This window comes from Alosa pseudoharengus, unplaced genomic scaffold, assembly GCF_046254945.1.
Source record: "Alosa pseudoharengus isolate Yale_2024_CS ecotype anadromous, Long Island Sound unplaced genomic scaffold, YU_APseudo_1.1 YU_APseudo_1.1_scf_24, whole genome shotgun sequence".
NCBI classification, from domain to species: domain Eukaryota; kingdom Metazoa; phylum Chordata; class Actinopteri; order Clupeiformes; family Clupeidae; genus Alosa; species Alosa pseudoharengus.
In genome coordinates this window covers 29,307,938-29,324,708 of record NW_027468689.1, presented here as the reverse complement: position 1 = coordinate 29,324,708, position 16,771 = coordinate 29,307,938, and positions in this window count along the sequence as shown.

Here is a 16,771-nt window from a genome sequence, read left to right as displayed (position 1 = left end):
TGAAAAATGTAAAATATACCTATTACTATGTAGCCTGGCTAGCGCCACCACTTCTCAATGAGACGTGGTCTGGGAACCAGGCGTTAATTTTCTCGTATTTGAAAAAAATGCCCAGATCCGTTTATTGGGTGCCACGGATGTCTATCAAATTCGTCTGTGCATAGCTCATCATCGTCTTGCTTTCCCCCTTGTTCTGTGATTGGTCCCCTATCTCAGGCGAAAATTTGCTCCATGGTCTCCAGGCTGCCTTAGCAGCGTGAATCAAATCGCGCGCAAGGCAGCATGGGAACACCCAGGCTAATTACTATGAGGGTTTAGCCTAGAAATCTAGACGCACTCTAGCGGCGGCAAATTAATTTGCTCACGTCTAGTATCAAACCATAGGGATTTCTATTGGCTGACGCCGTGGACGTCATCCAATCACAGCGCTCTTAAGGCAGGCTTAACAGGATAACGACAGTCCTGCGATGGTGAACAACAAGGAAGGTGGCTATGGCGAACGAAGAGCGGTTGTTTGAATCGGCGTTGGCGTCAACTTTGGAGGAGTTGGACTTTTTTTTTTTTTTTGAAAGTTAAGCAACACAATGCACTTAAGTCATTCCTTTCGAAGAAGAATGTATTTGCCGTTTTGCCGACCGGATACAGATATGGTCGTAGCGCTGGCCTATTGCAGGCCTAGGCAGTTTGAAAGACAATTCTGCCCGCCCGTTGGATTAAGCGAGGTGAATGGTTCGATTCCAGACTATACATTTCAATGATATAGGATGGCCCGCCAGGCTAATGAGGGTTGTTATACAATGCCATTATAATAATTTGTTGCATATCTGAACATTATATTTTCCATGATAATGACTGGGAATAATAGTAGCAGGATAGCTCTCATATAGCAGAAAACCCCAAATGCTATTTTTACACACTGTATGCTCCATCGCGAAGTGCTTGTAGCTAAAATAATCATTAGTATTAGCTTAATGTATTTTTACATTTGCCGTAGTATTGTCGATGGGTTTAATAACACATCAAGGGGGTCCTTGGCCAGAACCTAGTGGTATTTGGGGGGCCTTGTCGTGGAAAAGTTTGGGAACCCCTGGCCTAGGCTACTATGATAGCAAAGACCCTTCAACTGGAGGGAAAAAATGATGGATGTTTCCAACTCTCACACATTGAGAGTGAAATTCATTCATTTGATTGGCTCCACACGCTCTTACACCAATCAAATGCGTTCTCTCCATACATGGCTACATTATGAAGATACATGAGGCACTAAAATTCATTTAAATGTGAGAACTTTAAAAAAAGCACTGGTAGTTTATTTATAAGACGATACAGACAGTACTTTCAGGAAGATTTATACTGTCTGTATTAACGTAAATAAATAAACTACCAGTGCTTTTTCAAAGTTCTCAATGTCTGGTTTTAAATGCCAGGGCCCTCAGAAGTCTACCAATGAAGTGTGGAGCTACTTTGAGCCTCTAAATGGTGTAAAACAGTGATTTATTTGTATGGCTAGGCCGATGCCCGAGGCACCCCCTTTGAAAACCTGTTGGTAGCATCAGCTAACTAGCGCCAGATTTCGGAGTGCAGGGGACAAGCCGAGATGAGCTATGAGACATACATTCACATTTTGCTAACAGAGTTGCCCAGTTAGGGGCTCGTCATCACTTTTGTCGTCACGTTGTAGTTCGTTTGTAGTCCATGTGGCCTTTCATGTCCAACAGTTTTAATGTGAACTTGGGAATTTGCCGTTTCCGTCACTTGAAAGCTGCATATATTTCTGCGCTGTTGCTCACCTGTCCATCATAGTAAAGCCTGATTTGATTGGTCCGCCCGATATAGGGCGAGCATACTTCCACCACAATGAAGCAATGCCAGACCAAACTTCCCGACCTCAAATGTTGGGGGCGGGACTAAGTTCGGAATGGAACCCAGGCTAGCCACCTACCTCTTGGGATACGTTTTTTTAGAGGCAGACATTAGAATAAGGCCTGATAACACCCATTTTTGTTGGTGAATTCATAACTTTCTAATGAATGTGATACTGTTTACCACTAGATGGCAGTGGTATACACACTTTATTCAGAGGGTTGCACCATCTTACAAACATACTTTCAGGAAAGAGAGACCAAGGTCAAAAGGTTTGTGTTATCTGAAGATGCAAATATTAAGTTCAACGTCAAATTAGAATACAGTAGGCTACTTTCTTCCATTTCATCATGCAATCATAACAGACTTATTTTAGCGACTTATATTGTATTGCATGCTTCTCTCTTCAGGGACCCTTTCCCGAAACAATCAGCACTTCTAATAGTTTGTCATGTAATCACATTCTTTATTTGACCAGCATAAATGAAATACATAATTCTGTTTTAATGTATCAGTTTTCCGTTAGATCAGCTGAAAGAGACTGTGGCTATGCTAAGTGAGCAAAAGCCGGCCCGTGTTTAAGCAACTCAAATGACACAAAAACAAGGGTCAAAGTTCAGATAGCAATGTAAGCCCTGTAACATGGCCTAGCAAGTACTGCTACAAGTTTTTATTTATTTTTTAAATGTATTAATTGTTTCTGTCTGCGGTAGCTGCAAAGGACTCAAATAAGGCAAGCACAGCTTGAGTGAGTTCTTAGATTGTTTGTAGACTCAGAAGAGGTGATGTCGGGGCTGTCAGTATCACTCTAGCCACACTGATACTTTTGCTACTACTATCTTTCCACTGCAGGCATTTTGCTATGATGTTTTTATGTCCTTGATCTTAGCAGGATATTTCCCCTTCATTTATCCGATGTGCATCACATTATTGTCATGTTGCTATGGTGGTGCATGGTGTGGATGTGTGTTCCTTGTGCTTTTGATTCCATTATGTCTACGGATCTTCCTGGTTAATATTACAGTAGGAAAGAGTTGGCTGTTTTTTCCTTCCTCTACACCCAGCAGCTGTCTGTAGTGTGCATGGATATTGCCTATAACATGTAAGTGTTTGCTGGTGTGCAGACTTAATACAGTGACAGGTAGCAGGGTTCATTGTAAAGCACAATTTGTCAACCTATCCCTGGGAATCAAATAATATTACTGCATAATACATCATTTTTCTGGACATATAGGCTACATTTCTAAAACGTCCTAAGCAGGACGATGTGTTTACCATAAGCCTCCAGTGGGTGGCAACCTCACCCTGAAAAAAAAAACTGACTCAATCTGAGAATATTCTTATTTGAAACCCTTTGCTCAGATTGAATTACCCTGTAGACTAAATAATTAAATAAATGCAATTGATTTGGCTAAATCAGAGTGTCCGTTTGTAGACCCTGTAATTTCATAGATTCCTAGGCTGTCCATTTTTGTCCTCAGGACTTTCTGATTTTTCCTCATGGATGGTTGTGTGACTGGGAGCTGGTTAACTTTCCAGGTGCAATTTCCAATGTGTCAATTATATATCCAATTAAACTCCTGGCTATCCATGTATGTAATAAAAATAAATAATAATTATAATAATAATAATAATAATAATAATAATAATAATAATAATAATAAAACATCAATGAATTAAACCATTTGATGGCATTCTGTGTTCTGTGCTATCAAATGAGATGCCGCATTTTCACTGCATGTTGTCAGTGTTCCATAGAGTGCATTTCCCCTCAGTTCTAAAGAGCAATACATACATGGCCTACTGTTGAAGCAGTGAAGCTAATTTATCAATTAATTAATAATAATTATTATTACATTTCCAGATTTTTTCCCAGTAATTTTCAACGATTGTCAACGATTCCCGGGACACTGAAATACTGAGATGCACGAAACTTGGTGGGCATGTAGCACATGCACACACATAAAACACACACACATGCAGGCAAGCAGACACACACACACACACACCATCACCCCCTCCCACACACACACACACACACACACACAGAAGCACACATACACAAAAGCAAACACACATATGAAGAAGGGGATGGAGTAAGTGATGGAGACAAATGACCGCTTTGCGGTACATCTAGTTGTGGAGCATTTAAGACTGAAGTGACATTGCCTCTCCTTACTGACAGATCAGCACAGCAATTTGGGCTCAGAACAGTCTGTAATTTTATTGTCCAACAGTGAACTCCATGATGGTTACATAACACAAAAAAGTACAAATTGAAAAAAGACACAATCAGAACAAAGGCTTTTATTGTCTCGTTAGATGAGTATTTATATGAGATGTCAGTGGGGGTTTTATTTATTATTTATTTATTTTAAAACTGTCGACATGCATCACTATGTGCCCCTGTCTTCTCCAAGACAGCAGATAATTAGTGAGTAGAAGCTCTGAGCTGTGTATTTTAGGAAGATGCACTGCCTCATACTTCTCTATGCTCTTTGAGAATGCAACCATTCCCTTGTGTTGTGCTAACACCGGTTTACTGTTCTTGAAATTAATGTTTCAGGTTACAGCAACATTAAAACTTAAATGCATCTTTTGAAACTTGCAGTACAAAATTGTTTATTGTTCATCGTCACCATCCCATTATTATCTTGTGCAAGTGCTAGTCTGTGAATCATTAGACTGAGGTTAAATCCTCTAGGTTTGTAAGTGAAGATGACAATCTAAAGTGTTATAATCCATAGAATAGCATAGCCTAGGCTAGCATGCCACAGTCTGGCCACTTCGTGTCACAATTAAGATGAGCCTTGCTGACCTTATTTCTTTGCCTTCTCTGAGACATTTTATTCCTGATATTATACGATATAAACAAGAAAAGACTAAACACTTTGGATGAGTTCTTAATGCTACAACATGCATTGCTCACTGGCCATTTTTGAAAACAGTCTAGGCTACTAACCACCAAACTTTGTGTGGAGTAATATATGTTACAGTAAACCCTTACGTTAATAATAAAATGGGCAGAAATATTTCTGCCCCCCAAGCCTCATATGAGCCAAGGGCTCACTACAGTTCCATAACTGTCCGACAGATTTAAAACTGTGTGGTGCTGTGGAATTTCTGGGCAGAGACTTCTGCTGCCCCGCATGAAATGTAACGCTACTGCACAGCAGTGGAAGAGAGCTCTGCAAGCAAGGGGAACCTCTTTAAAGTTTTGTTTACAACTTATAAGCATAAAAGGAATAAATACTTATCTCACTGAATGAATTTAGGCTACAAACAATATTTTATTTACAATATATTTTATGGATCTATTTGTTCTAGTGGAGGAATCTAATCTTTGGTAGGGCTCTGCCCCACCTGCCCAAATGGACAAGCCGCACCTTCTAAGGTAAATATCTTTCTCAGATGATCCTGTAACCTTTCAAGGTTTTGACTGTGCTATGGATAGTACATGGTAGGCATGGGCCAAATGATTCTATTCCGGGAATCAGTTCTTTCAGTTCCCTTCACCTTTACAAATCGTTCGTTTGATTCGTTCTTTCAGTTCCTTCAGTTCCCTAAGTCAAAATATGCTTTAGAACACCGTCTCGGTTGTCTTAAGTCAAATATCCTTTAGAACGCCGTATCTGGTTGTCATATGGTCTGTTACATCATTTATGTAAATATCAAGCATAATATTAAGCACATACGTGCCTTTTTTCATAAATATACTTAATGGAATGCAGTAAGAATCAAATGGCGTCATCCAAGTTCTAGCGCTGGCAGGCAGGCATGTAAGTAAAGCCAGGCCTATCATTTGTTTACCCATGGCAACGTGGTTGCTACCTGCTGTAGTACTCTCATTCACGTTTTAGACTCAATTGCGATATATGGTCGAGGGAGATGAAGCTATTACATGACCATATTTTTGTATGTTAAAAAATAACCAGTTCTCTTGTTTTGGGAATCAGTTCTCGTCGTTCACCTTCGGGATTCGTTCTTTCTGACCGAATCAGTCGCGAACTGCCCATGCCTAGTACATGGGTGATTCTGTTACTATGGATCCCTGCTGGCATTTCAACATTAATTCAACGGTGAATAAACGTAAAAAAAAAACCTTATAATGGGTGAATCAACGTTGAATTATGTGTTGGATTTGCAAATTGAATCAACGTTGATATCGCAACATTATTTCAACATCCGCCATTTCAACATTGGTGCTGATTTCCTTGATTTCTTATTTTACAACCATTTGTCAACATTTTACAATTAGCATTAAAACAGTGTTTCAACATTGACACAACAACTGACATTATTTCACCTATAATTCAACATTGATTTTCTTGACCTTTTTACAACCAACATTGTTTCAATGTTTGTCTACATACCCTTTTACAACCATTTAGCATTAAACATTGTTTCAACATTGTTTCAACATTGACGCAACAACTGACGTTATTTCCCCTATATTTCAACGTTGAAGGTCGGTCGTGTGCCGGCTGGGATATGATGTGACATTCTCCTTGGCATAAACACTTGTGACAGTGACAAGTAATTATGATTTATAATTAGCCTAATATTCATGGATACAGTACATAAAGCACTCAAATTACCCAGGGAGCAGGTGTTCGAGTGAGCTGCCTAAGGCCCGTTTCACACCGGGAATGTGGCTTGAACATCGCGTGTCTGTTGCGTGTCAGTTGCATGGCGGTTGCGTGGCGTTTTCTATGTCTTTGCTTACCAGAAGCGTGTCTGATACGGCACTGCGGCGGCCTCTCTGCCAATTAAAACGTCTCTTTTTCTCACATCACTTTTTTCCTTCACTGTTTTGAATGGAAACGATTCCAACACACTTGCGTGTGGCGTGAAATATAGGCGTGAGTCCTATTTCTAGCATGCAAGCATTTTCGGCGCGGCTCGAACCGGGCCTGATACGTGCGTGTCACGCAGGCGGTGTGCAAGGTCTAACCTGTTAAAGGTTGTATCATTTATGTTTGGGCCCAAAAAAGGCCCAAACATAAATGATCACATTCATCTTATCTTTCCTAACGATCCGCTAGTTGTCTGCCCCATAAGCAGGCCGTCAAAAAAACGTGTCTCTGTAGGCAGCCTAGGCTCAGAGATCTGTACACAGAAACTATTGGTACCAACAAAGGGTTGGCAACCCCCTCAAAGGCAAAATAAAGTGTTTCAACCATTAACCGACGAGATGCGCGTTTAGGAGAGTTTTAATTGCACAGGAGGGAGGAGGATGGAGTAGCGAGCTAGCTCTCTGTTTTGTTTGAACATCAACAGAAGTGACGTATCCCTGCTATCACTGATACAACCTTTAACCTTTAATGGGAGCCGAAATAAAAATGGACACGCCACGCAGCTGACACGCTCACGCCACGCACCCAGTGTGAAAAGGACCTAAGACGAGTTCTCTCTGGTGGCTTCCTCTGTGATTTTTGAGCGTAATCACAGTGAGCCGGAGAGCCTCATCAGCAAAGAGCATCTGCCTCTTCGCTGCGCCATTACCAAGAATAATTGCTGTTATTTCATTCTGTATAATTCTCCTTCTCTCAATTCAGTCTCGATTCACCTTCCATCATCATGCAACTGGTAAATCCATGCTAGCCTCGATCTAGCAAGACGTCAGAGCAACACAGAGATGCACAGCAGCCTTTCTTATTTAATGAAGTCATTTTTTATTTAGGTTTGGACTCTCTTAAACTAAGTATGTGTGTATAAATGCATGTGTGTGTGTGAGAGAGAGAGTGATTGCCTGAGAGAAAGAGAGAGAGAGAGACAGAGAGAGAGAGTACATTTAGCACCCAAGCAGTGAACTGAAACTTGGATGAGACTTCATTGTGAAGTCACAGATCGTTCCATCTCATTCCGAATTTACCAGAGCTTAGTCGACCATATGTCACCTCACACCACCTTGTCTGGTCTCCACACCCAGCAGAAATCAGTGTTACATTCAACAATTTAAGATTTTCTTGGAAGTGTAAGTGCATGATCAATCCCATCCCATTGGGGTTCTGTCTTGTATGCTCACCAATGGCAGTCTGACGCTACTAATGAAACACTCCTGGGTATCTCTCGCAAAAGTATTTGCAGATAGACAATGGAGCCAACCACGCTTAAACACAACCACCAACAGAGAAGAGTTTGTTGATTCTAAATCAAATGGCTCTGAGTAAACAATAGAAAAAAGTCTACCTCTCTATTTGATTCTATCCTTGCCTGAAGTGTGTCAACACTTCTTCCTTGGCCGAGTTGTCTTTTATGTCATTTGAGTTCCATCATCAGTCCAGCCGACGGTGACCACTTAGCCTACACTCAAGGGGTGAATGTCAACTTCTAAAGTTGGACAAAATCTCCTTCCATCTTCAGTACGACAAGCCTCTTCCATCTTCAACACATCCTGTTACCTGTGAAATCTGAAATGATAACGCCCCACAACACAGAGCCATGTCCCCTCATTTACTACAAAGGTTTGTGAATGCCTCCTTGCCTCTGTTAAAAGGCTGGGCACAATAATTCAAATGCACTGGTTCAGTATGAATATCAATAGACAGGGCTGTTAGACGCTAATCTAACACCTATAATTACTTTCTGCAGGTGAGCTGCACATTAACAATGCCAGTCACCACACAGTCTCACAAGGGGATCTTCCTCAGTTTTGCAGTCCATGTACAGACCATTTCTCAGAATCCATTGCATCGATCAGAGGCACCTCTGGAGCTATGGTACAAGGTGTTTCTCAGTAATAAATCCGTGGGCTGTTACTGTGGGCTATGTTGGTCCGGCTTCGGGTCCGTGGGGTTAGTGAAGAAGCGTGTTTTTCATGGCTCTTGGATTGACCCCCTAAGGCCAGAGATGTTCGGATGTTGTTGCCGCTACTGGTGGAATGAGGTCAGGCAAGGAAGACGCTCCTAGAGCAAGATCCAAGGGAGCACAGCCTCATCAATAAACCCCCTGCTCCATCCCCTATCAGCAGCCGCAGTCTACAGATCACAGGTGAGTCAAGCAGAGGTCGAGACACAATGGGAGCGAACATGAGACAGTCTGACTGTGATTGAGTAGCTGGACAATGATCCCTCCTGATGTTTCGTCATGAGAGCATTTCGTATAAAAGCGTGAGAAAAATGTCTGAGTCGCTCTGTGAACTAAAAAACCTCTGATAAGACCGGTAAAAAATTAAGCCCTTATGATGCCATGTCTAAGCAATCTGAGGTTGGTTAACAGCTCATAAATGATAACACAAAGGCACACATCCACACAATACAGACCTTCCTGCTTGTGTACAAGCTGAGTCACAGAAATATAGACACCATTACACACACACACACACACACACACACAGTCCCACACACACACATCCAGAGTGTTTCATTTCCTCTTTTGTGGCATTGAACGCTCTGCTCAGTTGAATTGGGAATTTTGCCTCGGTTGTAAATGTAAATGACATGCATGGCTGAGACGTGAATGAAGAAGCTTCACGGAGGCAGAGCTAGAGGCCGAGAGTCAGATGAAGGACACCCTATTCAAGCCTGTCGTCTGAGAGGAAAAGGGGGAAAGATGGTCCAGAACTAAACATTTGGAGTGTCTTCAGTGCCAAACCCGCCGCATACTCTTTGAAGAGGTTGGTGCAGACCAACAGTCTTTCTCAAAAGACATAAACTGGAAAAAGTCATTTTCAGTCAAAAGATTGATTTCTGTTATGTAACAGAGCTGCAGAGACACTGGGTGTGATGACCATGACAGGCTCCCCATCCATTTTGAAATTCCACACATTATTTGTTGGAAATAGAATAGAAACACATACAGGCAGAATCTATAAAAGAAAATAGAAAGTAAACACGTTTCCCTTTCTGCTCGTTGGTGTGTGTGTGTGTGTGTGTGTGTGTGTGTGTGTGTGTGTGTGTGTGTGTGTGTGTGTGTGTGTGTGTGTGTGTGTGTGTGTGTGTGTGTGTGTGTGTGTGTGTGTGTGTGTGTGTGTGTGTGTGTGTGTGTGTGTGTGTGTGTGTGTGTGTGTGTGTGTGTGTGTGTGTAAGGAGAGAGTAACAGACAGAGAAAGATGTGAGTATGGAGTTAGTTTGAGTGAATGTTAGTGAGAAAAGGAGAGCATGAATGGGAGAGAGATTAATGGAGAGAAAAATCAGGCGCAAGCCTTCAGACCCTTGCTGCCACATCGGCACTCTTTATTTTCTTCTCTCTCTCTCTGCTTGTATCCCTACTGCCCTCCCTCTCCTACTCTCTCTTCTTCTTCCACACCACTGTATCTCACTTTCCCGCAAGCGCTGCTTGGAACAGAATTCCCCATCTCTCTCTCTCTCTCTGATTCTCTCACTCTCTCTGGGTCTCTGTCTCACTCTATTTCCCTCCCACTACTGCTCTGTCTGAATTTTTACACCTCTCTCTTTCTTTGTGCTCCTCCATCTGTCCCTCACTCAGTTTCTCTCTCTGTCACTCTCTTTTGCTCCCTCTCTCTCTCTCTTCTCTCTTTCTCGCTCCCTCTCTCTCAGACGCTCTCATTCACTCTCGCATTCTGCAGTGTTACGGAGCTCTTTGGGAGACACCCGGAATCAGTAAGTCAGATAAGAGAAGGAGCATGCTCTCCTCTGCATGTGTGTGTGTGTGTGTCTCTCATTGTTTTCAATAGTATGTATGTGTACACAAGGGAGAAAGTTATGGCAAGCAGCTTGAGTTGCTGGGATTAAATGTATTTTCAAAATGTGGTACTATTTGTTAAGCTGTTGGCATGTGTTAAATTCATGCTTTGTGTGTGTGTGTGCGTGTGTTTGCCTGTCTGTCTGTCTGATTGTCTTTAACAGCATATATGTGTTGCAAGAGGGAAAGTTATGGTAAGCAGCTTGAGTTGCTGGGATAAAATGTATTTTCAAAATGTGGTACTATTTGTTAAGCTGTTGGCATGTGTTAAATTCATGCTTTGTGTGTGTGTGTGCGTGTGTTTGCCTGTCTGTCTGTCTGATTGTCTTTAACAGCATATATGTGTTGCAAGAGGGAAAGTTATGGCAAGCAGCTTGAGTTGCTGGGATAAAATGTATTTTCAAAATACTAATTGTTAGACAGTTGGGGTGTGTGTGTGTGTGTGTGTGTGTTGCCGTTTTGTCTGAAGCAAGGCTTGCATGATTTAGTTGTCTGAAGCTGGGAAGTTCTTAAGGGTATCAAATGTGGTGCAATGTAAAGCAGCACAGCCCTACATACAAAATGGAGAGCTAAATATACCTGTGCTGATCATACCAAACAGATGTGCCAGTCCTGCACTCACATATAGCGTTACCATTTTATATTGATTGACAGGCGGGTGGTTCTTGCGGCCGCCTTTGGTTGCAGCCTGCTGTTTTGCAAGAGCAACGCGGAGATGAGCATTAATGAAACATATGGCTACAGTCTCTCCAAACCCTAATTGAATTTTCCACTCAGGTTGTCTGAGCTGATTGTGTACCTGCAGTTAGTCCAGATGGGCTCTCTACACTGCTGATTTTCAAGCAACGCTCTCTCTCTACCTCTCTGCTCCCCTCTCGCCTTCCTCTTCACACTTCCTCCCTCTCTCCTCTCCTCTCTGCCTGTCCAACTCTCCATCTGTCTCTCTAGTCCTCTCCTTCTTGCCTACATCTTTTTTTCTACTCTTTTCCCCCTCTCACTTGGCAGTGGCTGTGGATATAGGTGTGTGTGTGTGTGTGTATGTGTATACATGTTTGTGTGTGTGTGTGTGTGTGTGTGTGTGTGGGTGCAGGCACTTGCTTGCTTGTTTGCTTTGTTGGCTTTATTCTATGCCAATTTCACTGGATTTAATTCACTGTTTCACCGTCAATCATTTAAGAAACACTGCATGTCATGTCAATCACCCTAGATCAATGCACTCTCATCTGAATTGTACACATGACAGTGGCTCTGGGTGTTGAGCTTTCACTACTTGAGAATATGTGAGCTACCACTTAAGCTTTCACATATGGTGATCTCTGACTGTGTGTGTGTGTGTGTGTGTGTGTGTGCAGGCACTTGCTTGCTTGTTTGCTTTGTTGGCTTTATTTGATGGCAATTTCACTGGATTTAATTCACTGTTTCACCGACATTCATTTAAGAAAACTGCCTGTCATGTCAATCACCCTAGATCAATGCACTCTCATCTGAATTGTACACATGACAGTGGCTCTGGGTGTTTAGCTTTCATTACTATGTGAGCTACCACTTAAGCCTTCACATATGGTGATCTCTGACAGTGTGTGTGTGTGTGTGTGTGTGTGTGTGTTGTTTCCACTGGTTTATCAGTGTAGAGTGTTTGAATTTGTGTGAGATAAAATTCAGAGCCAGGTGTGATATATTTAAAATCTAAGGACACTGCCACTGATCCCTCTGGTGCAAAAAGACAAGCGCCGACTTGAGAGAAAAGAGCTCTGCACTGCATTGACAATCATGCATTAAGACTTGTACCTTGCATCTTGAAAGAGCCGCGAGGGTTTGCGGGTTTCTTTGTTCTGGTTCTATGGCATGCCGTGCTGTGGCCAGTGGAAAATCAGAGAGTGGCTTTTGCAGTTTTTTAGAAGTGCACAAAAAGAATTCTTCACAATTCAAGTCACTGATAGAGAAAAATGTGTTGATGTGAATAGTTATCCTACACATATAAACCTGTGACATTCCAGACACCTCACAGTGCTTGGTATTATAGGGAGAGAGAGAGTGTGTGTGTGTGTGTGTGTGTGTGTGTGTGTGTGAGAGAGAGAGAGAGAGAGAGAGAGAGAGAGAGAGAGAGTGTGTGTGTGTGTGTGTGTGTGTGAGAGAGAGAGAGATGGTGAATATGAGTGAGAGATTCATGGAGAGCAGTGTGTGTCTCATTACAATGCTTTCTCCCGTGCCTCCCTGACACGCCTATCTCTCCATTTCCTCATTAACCTCGTTATCCAGTGTTGTCTGTGGGGACACACAAGGATGGGTAAACAACAGCATTCACCACCCACTCTACACACACACACACACACATACACTTTAACATAGAGAGGCACAAGCTTATATCACAACCTCAGACCGATATGCATAAGGATATACATATGCATGAATGTTCACTTAATGATATACAAACCAGTCAGCTGTACACAGAGAGACTCAGACAGAGTGACAGCTTCAGTTGTATCAATTATGTATAGGTTTTAATATTTAATGATGTTGGACACCCTTGCTCATCCTTTGGATAAGAGTTCAAATGGTCAGCATGGTCCAGACAGACCACATACTGAGCACACACCATCATATGCACACCAATACTCTCTCTCTCTCTCTCTCTCTCTCTCTCTCTCTCTCTCTCACCCATACAAACAGACACACACACACTCACACATACACACATGGCTATTCCCCTCATCCAAACATTACTGCACACAGCGTCCAATTGATATACTACAGATAATTATCTGGCAATTTAAAAGCTGTGCATCATTGTGTTTTTGTGTGGGGAGATTTATACAAATCGATACGCTGCTCCTGTAACCCTCAATATTCCCAGCTTTCCTGCCGGGTGATGCATTACCAGCCAATCTAGGAAATGTATTCAGAGGAACATAACTGCCACGCTTAAGCAGGCCTTTTGGCGAGAGAGCATAAATAAAAGTAATTGTAGCGTCCGGAGAGGAGTTTTGTTCTCCGATCGGCGTCCCCTGCTCTCCACTGCTGTCAGATGACAGGCATAGCAGAGCCCTCTCGAGCTTCACACACTGCTGTTAATACACATGGTGGTGTCTCAGCTAGGAGGACTACAGGGATGCTGCAAAAGAGCCTTTTAATACACACATGGTGCTCTCTCTCTCGGCTGGGAGTGTTCACCAGGAGTGCCACAGGTCCACTGCAAAAGAGCCGTTATGCTGCCGACCTGCTGTGACCTCCCTGATATCTGTATGGGTGGTATGAAAACATTATGGCACACACACACACACACACACACACACACACACACAAAGAGGGTGCAGCACAATTTAACTGCAATATACATCAAGACATAGACACCCAGGCTCATGCCTATTTGAATAAATTCAGTGACATATACCACATATCATGGCCTCCACCATACAGTTACACCAAAAAGGACCTCCTTAGCCAAAGATCATGAGAAAAACATTCAGAACACATAGAGGATTCTTACACCTATTCTTCTGTTTTTCAAACCCCTTAAAATTGTAACTGTATCTAAGGCAATACACCTACAGTCTAATTTGCCATGAGAACAGCTCTGAAAAGGCATGGTCAAAAACCTGCTGGCTCTTTTCATCTGTTGCCTCAGGATCTTTAAACCTCGGCCACCCGTCCATTCACTCTGAATATCAGAGGAGAGAATAGAAGTGACGACCTTGTCTCTGCACTGAGCCATTAGCGGGCCCACGGTCAATAACGCCGTAGGCTACAGTCTTCGCTTAGATCCGTGCGGTTGGCTTTAGAGAGAAGGCCAATCTAATTCTGAGGTGAGATTCGTCTCACCCTGAGAATATGGATGATAAACAAGCTCTTGTGAGTTGGCTGCTGATATGAGCACACACCCTCCTTTCTTTGCTCATTGAAAATGCATATAGACCATTTAAAATGAATAGTCATGGACATTTTCATTCTTACATACAGAAGGGTATGTGTTTTGGGCATAAGCGGAGGGAGCGGGGGTGGGGGGGGGGCGGTCGCTCTGGGCCCACGACCGCAGAGGGGGCCCACTTTTGGCCAAATCTATCTTGATTAATTGTTATATTTACCGATGCTTATTTGTACTGATTGCTGGGGGAAAATAATAATGAAAAATGTTAGGCCTACTAAAGATGCCACTGGTCCGTAGAGTGCGCTCACAATGGGAGTTCGTCTGTCATGCTGCAAATTAAATAGCCCGCACTCTCCCTCTCGCTACACTGTTGCGTTTTAAAAGCGAAACTGATGCCACAACCGGTCTGGGTTTGCCGAAGTAGCCTATGCTACAGGCTGCATTTATTAGCCTACAGAAAATCAGCGACATAGCATGTAGGTCTAGTCTACACTGTGCCTACACTGTGCACTTGCCGCGACAACAGCAGTCACTATCAGGCGCGCCAGCAGGAATGAATGGTAAGCGCACCATCTACCCCTCCGCGCGCAACAAAACATTGAAAGGCTTAATAATATTTGTCCGTTTCCCGGTTTCGTTCGTGCATTGGTCACCTAAAAAGTAGCCTACTGTAGTACAAAATCCATATGCAATATACAACAACAACGCCTAATAACGACCTATTAATTTGGACAACTTTATACGGCCCTATAAAGGGTAAAGTTACCTTTAGTTTTGTTCTAGTTTACCGTTGTGTATGGCTTTAAACAGCGTTCGTGCTTTAACATCAGTAAACATTATTCAGTATAATCCAGATGTAGGCTAATGCTAACGTTTTGACAAGCATTTTGCCTACCTTGTTCATCTGAAATAACTAGGGCTGGGATAAACGATTATTTTTTAAACGATTAATCTAGCGATTATTTTTTCGATGCATCGATTAATCTAACGATTCATTTTTTCAGTCCGATTCGATTTCGATTCGATTATCGATTATCTCCCCATTAATTCACTAATAGCAACTTATGTTTATTTACATATCTGAATGAAAAAACATGAATTCTTTAACACTGCAATATGTTTATTGCTCTTAAGATTCCAAAATAAAAGACTGAAGTGCAAGTAACTACAAGTGCAAAGTAATGCATTCTTAGTCAGAGGTAGCATTCAATAAAGTTCAGTAGGCTAGTGTATGTCTAATTGAGTGCCTGTCATTTTAAGACGTTCGTGTGGGAATCCTTGCAATTAACATTAACACAGTTAAAAGGCTGCTGATGTGTGTATGCAATTCATAACGTAGTTAGTTCAAATAACAGTTCGTACTTCTCCTTTGGACAAGCACTTTTGAGTCTTGGAAAACACTTTTCCATTTCCATCGGGATTTTGCAAACAGAGTCAATAAAATGAGCCCTGCATGAGTAATACAAGCAGCTGCAAGTAAACATGCTAAACTTGACATCCAAACAGTATTCTAACGTTAGCTTTGAGATAGGGCTACTGCTTGATTGCATACTGTAACTTAACTTCGTTTAGTCTCCTCAATGTACTATGTTGTGATAAGACCTTAGCAGAGTTTACTTTAACTTTAATGCAGCGGTTTTGAACGAATTTGCGCAGCATGGTCACGATGCTAAGCGGATTTAATAGCAATTTAGCCCACTGTGTTCTATGCAGTGCTTCTATGTGGCAACAACAATCCTTCAACAATCGTGAATATGTTGTTAAATGCACATGCAGAGGAGGAGCAGCGGGCTCGTTACGAGAGAGAGCGGGCGGGGCGAGGAAAGGCTGTGTGAGTAAAAAGTGCAGCTCAATGAAATTATGTTATCTTATCTTTAATTTAAATAGCAGGCCTACAACATAGAACATCAATGTGGTGGCCGGTTTTGATTTCGTGGTGCCCAGCCACAGATTAGTCAACGTATGGAAAACACTGAAGGTGTAAAATTAAAAATATTTAGCAGCACACGTTGTGCTTGACGAATCGACGCTCATATTTTGCGTCGACGTATTTTTTGCGTCGACGTCATCGATTACGTCGACGCGTTGTCCCAGCCCTAGAAATAACTCCTCTAGTTTTGCTGCCTCCATCCTTTGTTACCTCCACCCTTTCATTGTTTCCAAAAAACGTTTTATATCCATGATAGCCTTGAAGTCTTGAGTTAGTGAATTAGCTTAACATTGTGTGTTGATAGGCAACCATAGTAAAAGAAAGCAACAAGTAGCCTAGCCCACAACGTCTGTAATTGCTGCGTGCGTTTGTTGGGCTATTATTCCCTCTCCTGCTCAAACAAAAGGTGTGTACATTAAAGTTGATTTTGACAACGTGTTTACAAATTTGAAAGAAAATTGTAAATA